At 39.1% G+C, this 7,757-nt stretch overlaps 1 non-coding gene across 1 annotated transcript; it reads left to right on the top strand.

Moving 5' to 3' along the window:
* The first annotated feature begins 5,102 nt into the window (after nucleotides 1-5,102).
* LOC131757909 (U6 spliceosomal RNA) lies at nucleotides 5,103-5,209 on the top strand. The gene has a single exon (XR_009336057.1). It is a non-coding gene; the product is annotated as a U6 spliceosomal RNA (small nuclear RNA).
* The last annotated feature ends 2,548 nt before the right edge of the window (nucleotides 5,210-7,757 follow it).

The following is a 7,757-nucleotide window of genomic DNA, read 5'->3' as shown; positions in this document are numbered from 1 at the left end:
ATTAGCAACTCTTCACTTAGGGAAAGGAGCACAGATACCTGCTGGGCAGCTGTGTTTGCCACATATGCCTTGGCTTTTTTTTTTTTTTTTGCGGTACGGGGGCCTCTCACTGTTGTGGCCTCTCCCGTTGCGGAGCACAGGCTCCGGATGCTCAGGCTCAGCGGCCATGGCTCACGGGCCCAGCCGCTCCGCGGCATGTGGGATCTTCCCGGACCGGGGCACGAACCCGTGTTCCCTGCATCGGCAGGCAGATTCTCAACCACTGCACCACCAGGGAAGCCCTGCCTTTGCATTTTTGTGTTCCATCCTCTCAGAGACTCTTGTCCTTAGGATCCCTGGCTGAAAGGAGTGATGACAGATCAATTGAAGAAACTTAAAAACCTTGCTGGAAAAATTTGTCACGGACAAACATAATCCGTTGAGAGCCAGTTCATAGAAGTATTTTATAAATGCTTGTCTACTGTGAGTCCATGTGCATGGTAACATCTTAAATACTCCTCTCACTGTTCGACATCTTCCTCATAACTTTGAACCAGAAGTAAGCAAGGAGGAGGAGAGTGATTTGCAGGGAAATTGAGAAGTGAGGCTGCAGAAGGGCACATTTGTCCTCTATGATCTCACCCAGTGTCTTGGTAGATCCTTGATAAGCACCAGGCGTTCAATATTTGAAAGTCCTGATCAGAATCAAGGCCTTGGATTTGGGTTCCCTGGAGAAAGCTTCAGGTCAGGCAGGCCTCAGTCATGTCCAACATCCATGTCTCAAGCATAAGACAAAAGTGCAGATCACATACATCCAAGGTAACAAGTAGGAAGAAGGTGGAGGCCCCAGGATTCGTCATCCATTCTGAGGTCATGATGATTTTGTTTTACAAGATAAAAGGGTATGCAGTTTATTACTGAAAGCATTAGCATAAGAAAGGAAAGTAGCAATCTCTGCCCAAGGTGACAGAGAGAGCTATCTGGCTAAGACCTCTTTGGAGAACATACAAATCTCCCATCTCTCTGATCCATAACCAGAGTGACCTGTGTACATTGTTAGTGTAGCTTCCTTTTCATCTGCTTCCTAAAATGTCTCTCAGTTATGTTATGAGGCTGTTTTTGGTTGAACAAGTTTTGAGGTTTTAAGAATGAGTAAATTGCCATGTGGCACTGAAATCTGTATGCATAAGGGGTGGTGTTGGGGAGGGGGAGGATGGAGAAGTCTCCAGAAATAACCGCTATATGTGTGGAATACTACACAATGTGCAGTTACTATGTGCTACACACTTTATCTGCACTAGTCCTTTTAATCCTCACATGGAGAAGGATAATGAGGTTCAGAGAGGGGACTGCTCATGGCCACTCAGCTAATAAGAAGAGGAGCCACAATGTGAGCTGGCTCTGACTCCTAGTCACAGGCTCCACAGGGAGCAAAGAGGTCCTCTAAAGGAGGCACTGAGAAACCTGAGAGTGGATACAGCAGCATGGATTATCCTCGGAGTCATGGACTTGCCTCTTATCAGCCTCCCCACCACCCTAAAATTGGCATCCCCTCAGTAGTGAGGGCTCACTGCCATTCACATTCATCACCGTGAACTTTTCTGGTGGTATGGAAAATAAGCAGAAGCTAAAAAGCAATCACACTTCTCAGGTGCTAATGTCTAAATATTCTTTTCAATTGTAATTGATGTCTACATGTGCTAGTATGCAAGTGAGCAGTGGGTTCAAATCCTCCTCAGCTTTCACGATTAAAACGTTAACAGCCATTCCTATACACTAACAACGAAAGATCAGAAAGAGAAATTAAGAAAACTATCCCATTCACCATTGCAACAAAAAGAATAAAATACCTAGGAATAAACCTACCTAAGGAGGTAAAAGACCTGTACTCAGAAAACTATAAGACACTGATGAAAGAAATCAAAGATGACACAAACAGATGGAGAGATATACCATGTTCTTGGATTGGAAGAATCAATATTGTGAAAATAACTATACTACCCAAAGCAATCTACAGATTCAGTGCAATCCCTATCAAATCACCAGTGGCATTTTTTACAGAACTAGAACAAAAAGTCTTAAAATTTGTATGGAGACACAAAAGACCCCAAGTAGCCAAAGCAATCTTGAGAGAAAAAAACGGAGCTGGGGGAATCAGACTCCCTGACTTCAGACTGTACTACAAAGCGACAGTAATCAAGACAATATGGTACTGGCACAAAAACAGAAATATAGATCAATGGAACAATATAGAAAGCCCAGAGATAAACCCACGCACCCATGGTCAACTAATCTATGACAAAGGAGGCGAGGATATACAGTGGAGAAAAGACAGTCTCTTCAATAAGTGGTGCAGGGAAAACTGGACAGCTACATGTAAAAGAATGAAATTAGAACACTCCCTAACACCATACACAAAAATAAACTCAAAATGGATTAGAGGCCTACATGTAAGACCGGACACTATAAAACGCTTAGAGGAAAACATAGGAAGAACACTCTGACGTAAATCACAGCAAGATTTTTTTTGATCCACCTCCTAGAGTAATGGAAATAAAAACAAAAATAAATGGGACATAATGGAACTTAAAAGCTTTTGCAAAGCAAAGGAAACTACAAACAAGATGAAAAGACAACCCTCAGAATGGGAGAAAATATTTGCAAACGAATCAATAGACAAAGGATTAATGTCCAAAATATATAAACAGCTCATGCAGCTCAATATTAAAAAAAAACCCAATCCAAAAAAATGGGCAGAAAACCTAAATAGACATTTCTCCAAAGAAGACATACAGATGGCCAAGAAGCACATGAAAAGCTGTTCAACATCACTAATTATTAGAGAAATGCAAATCAAAACTACAATGAGGTATCACTTCACACCAGTTAGAATGGGCGTCATCAGAAAATCTACAAACAACAAATGCTGGAGAGGGTGTGGAGAAAAGGGAATCTTCTTGCCCTGTTGGTGGGAATGTAAGTTGACACAGCCATTATGGAGAACAGTATGGAGGTTCCTTAAAAAACTAAAAATAGAATTACCATATGATCCAGCAACCCACTACTGGGCATATATACCCATGGAAAACCATATTTCAAAAGGACACATGCACCCCAATGTTCACTGCAGCACTATTTACAATAGCCAGGTCATGGAAGCAACCTAAATGCCCATTGACAGATGAATGGATAAAGAAGATGTGTTACATATATACAATGACCTATTACTCATCCATAAAAAGGAACGAAATTGGGTCATTTGCAGAGACGTGGATGGATCTAGAGACTGTGATACAGAGTGAAGTAAGTCAGAAAGAGAAAAACAAATATTGTATATTAATGCATATATGTGGAACCTAGAAAAATGGTACAGATGAACCAGTTTGCAGGACAGAAATAGAGACACAGATGTAGAGAACAAATGTATGGACACCAAGGGGGGAAAGTGGAGGGAGGGTGGTGGTGTGATGAATTGGGCGATTGGGATTGACATGTATACACTGATGTGTATAAAATAGATAACTGTTAAGAACCTGCTGTATAAAATATAAAATTCAAAAAAAAATGTTAATAGCCAATTGAGGGTGTATGCTCCAGGTTTTTTCACCACATCACTGGAAAGGTAAAAGCTTGTTTTCTAGAAATGTAGCATAAACCCATCCCTAAAGCAGGGTGCTGGTCACAGTGATTGTCTTGCAAATGATGGATGGCAGTGGTGTTTAGGAGCTAGGCTGGTGTTATTTGTTTTGAAAGTGCTCAGACAAGCCAAATTTCACAACCATTAGGAGTATTGGGTTGTTACAATAAATATCAATAAGAGATACAACTGCTCCAGGGAACCAGTGGATTTTAGAAAAAGTGGCTTTATGCCTGCATATTGTATGTCAGGTTGCCTCAAAATGATAAATTATTTACCAGTGAGAGAGGTGAATTAATTCTGTAGTAAAAGGGAGCTTAATTTGTTACCCAGTCAGAAGGAAACTGGAAATATCAAACTGTAACTATATCAAGAGTTTGTTTCTTTTAGATACCTTATTTTTCTTCCAAAGTATTGGCCACTATTTGACGTCTGCCAGACAGTTCTACCAATTTAGGGAACATTTACATTTTCCAATTCCTTTCCGTCTGTTTTCAATCTCAATCCTCAATTTACTGAATTCCATAACAAACTTAATTAGAATTACTTTACTAGAGGCATTAGAGCCAGTTAAATTAAAGATTCAAGTCCTCAGTTATGCTAACCATACATCAAGTGTTCACTTGGGGCTAGGGGATACCATATGAGATAGTGCAGACATGAAATACATCCATTATTTCAGAAAGCTCATTGGACAGCCTTGTCTTCATCCACCTGGCCAAAGGGGAAAGCAAGTGAGCAGGAGGCAGGCTTTCTTTTACAAAGTCTTGACCTGGACGTGGCACACATCACTTCTGCTCACTTTGGTCGGTGGAAATAAGTCTTTTGGACTCCCACACACTGGGGCCTGGTGTCTTAGTCCATTTGGGCTGCTGTAACAAAAATGCCAGAGGCTGGGTGGCTTATACAACAAACATATATTTCTCACAATTGTGAAGTCTGAGAAGTTCAAGATTAAGGGGCCAGCAGATCCCATGTCTGGTGAGGGCTCGCCTCTGGCTTCAAAGATAGCTGTTTTCTCACATGGTGGAAGGGGTGAGAGAGCTCTCTGGGGTCTCTTTTATAAGGGCAGTAATGCCATTCATGAGTGCTCTGTCCCCATCAACTAATCACCTCCCAAAGGCTCCACCTCCAAATACCATTACTTTGGGGATTAGGTTTCAACATGAGTTTTGGGGGGACACCAATATTCAGTTGATAGCACCTGAGTAGCTACAATCCTATACTATGGACAAGAAGGACTGAATTTTACCAGGCCATAGCCATTGCCACCTCACTAGACAAATTTAATAATGCAAATATGGCCCAGAGGAAAAGCCTTTGGAAATAGGCTCGGATTCAAGTTCTTCTGCCACTTCCAGACTGTTTGACATTGGGCAAGGAGGAAGCCCTGACTCAGCTTCATCATTCTTAAATGGCAACAATGATAATACCTAATTCCTAGAACCTTCATCAGGATTAAATATTAAAATTATATCATGTAGATGTGCTCGCTTCAGCAGCACATATACTAAAATTGGAACAATACAGAGAAGATTAGCTTTGCCCCTGTGCAAGGATGACATGCAAATTTGTGAAGCATTCCATATTTTAAAAAAATTATGTAGAAGTGCAAATGTACTTTAAAGTTCAAATGTGTACACACGTGTGATAGATTGTCTCATGGACCACAGTTCTTCATCTGTCCCTGAAGCCTTGCCTTTTGCTATGTGACTTTGCAGTATAGTTTCCTGCCCCTTGAATCTGGGTTGACCTTGTGAATTGTTTTGGCCAATGGGATATGGTGAGAGTGTTACTGTGCCAGTCCTGAGTCTAGGTTTTGAGAAACCTTGTAGGTTTCTGCCATCATGAGAAAAACCTGCCTAGGGTAGCCTCCTTGTCCCAGGAAGAGGTTGATAGGAGAGTGGTACTCTCCTATCAGCTAGTACCATGTGGAAGAGTGGTACGAGTTGGCGGGGCTTAGAACAGTAGCTTAGACCCTCAGCAGAGGCATGATCTAAATAAATGCCTATTATTGTATGGCAATGAAGTATTGTTGCTTGTTGACTATTGCTATCGTAACAGTAAACAACTACAATTAGTTTGTTCATCTATATCTCTTCACTTGAGCAACTTTTGGCATTTAATTAATATAATCTAAAACAGTAAATGTCAGTAGAGGAAAATTTTGACTGGGTTACATTTTAAAAATATTAAAAATTTTTTTTTTTTTTTACATTGTCTGGTACTTTTCATATGGTGACTCAGAAAAGAATTAAAAAGCAATAACAAATGAGATGAGATTAAAACAATGAAGAGAGAAATAATTATGTGATCACTACTTTTTTTCTCCTTCAAAAATTTTTTTTAATTGAACTATGGTTGACTTAGAATATTGTGTTTCAGGTATAAAGCATAGTGATTGAGAGTTTTTTTCCCCAGATTATATTCCATTATAGGTTATTAAAAGATATTGGTTATAATTCCTTGTGCTATACAGTAAATCTTTGTTGCTTGTCTGTTGTATGTATAGTAGTTTGTATCTGTTAATTCCATGGTCCTAATTTGTCCCTCCCCTACTCCTTCTCCCCTCTGGTGACCATAAGTTTGTTTTCTATGTCTGTGAGTCTGTTTCTGTTTTGCATGTAGATTCACTGGTATTATTTTTTAGATTCAACATATAAGTGATATCATAAAATATTTGTCTTTGTCTTACTTACTTCACTAAGCATAATACTCCCTAGGTCCATTCATGTTGCTGTAAATGGCAATATTTCATTCTTTTTTATGGCTGTGTAATATTCCATTGTATATATGTACCACATCTTAAGCCAGTCATCTGTTGATGGGTACTTGTGTTGCTTCCTCATCTTGGCTGTTGTAAATCATGCTGCTATGAACATTGGGGCGCATGTGTCTTTTTGAGTTATTTTTTTTTCCCAGATACATACCCAGGAGTAGAATTGCTAGATCATGTGATAGTTCTGGTTTTTTAGGGAAACTCCATACTGTTTTCCATAGTGGCTGCACCAATTTATATTTTCAACAACAGTGTAGGAGAATTCCCTTTTCTCCACACCCTCTCCAGCATTTATTATTTGTAGATTTTTGATGATAGCCATTCTGACAGGTGTAAGGTGATACCTCCTTGTGGCTTTGATTTGTATTTCTCTAATAATTAGCAATGTTGAGCTTTTTTTCATGTGGCTGTCGGCCATCTGTATGTCTTCTTTGGAAAAATGTCTATTTAGGTCTTCTGCCCATTTTTGGATTGGGTTGTTTGTTTTCTTGATATTGAGTTGTATGAGCTGTTTGTATATTTTGGATATTAACCCCTTGTCAGTCACATCATTTGCAAATATCTTCTTCCAGTCTGTAAGTTGTCTTTTTGTTGATGGTTTCTTCTGCTGTGCTTTGAAGTTTGATTAGGTCCCATTTGTTTATTTTTGCTTTTATTTCTTTTGCCTTGGGAGACTGTGTGATCAGTGTTTTTAGGTAGAGGGCTAGATAGTAAATATTTTTGGCTTTGCAACTTCTCAGCTCTGCCTTTGTGGTGTGAAGGAAGCTGTAAAAATATGTAAACAAATGAGTGTAACTGTTTCAATAAAACTTTGTTTACAAAAACAGGCAGCAGGCCAGATTTGGCCCACAAGCCATTGTTTGTGGACTCCTGCTCTTAGACATACTAATTATTGGTATGGAGATAAATATACTTAGACCCATGCCTCATTTCACACACTGTAAAAAAAAAATGAAATTACAGAAAGAATACAAAATTATAAGACATGAGAAAGGATTATTCTGGTTATAAAGGCAATAAGTTTAGAGCTATTGTTGGGTTGAATTTAAGTCCAATGTCTACTACATTAGACAAATTAGACTTCTAATTTAAGTCTTTAGCTTAGTATTTGGCACACAGGGCATGCTCTGGGACTGTGAACTATATTAATGTGAGAGCAATATAAAAGTAGTATAAACAAACTGATGGGCTTAATTATATAAATATAAAATCCCTCAAATATGTGCTCAGTAAAAATCAGTTAAGGTAAAATGGAAAATCATATAAAAGAGTACATATAAGCTCTGTAAATACAGCATACTATTGCTTCACCAGCCTTGGGTACTAAAAAGGCCATATCTCACTATCAAGAAATTCTTTCTT

Source organism: Kogia breviceps, chromosome 5 (assembly GCF_026419965.1).
Source record: "Kogia breviceps isolate mKogBre1 chromosome 5, mKogBre1 haplotype 1, whole genome shotgun sequence".
NCBI classification, from domain to species: Eukaryota; Metazoa; Chordata; class Mammalia; order Artiodactyla; family Physeteridae; genus Kogia; species Kogia breviceps.
This window is presented reverse-complemented; position numbering and strand designations above follow the sequence as displayed.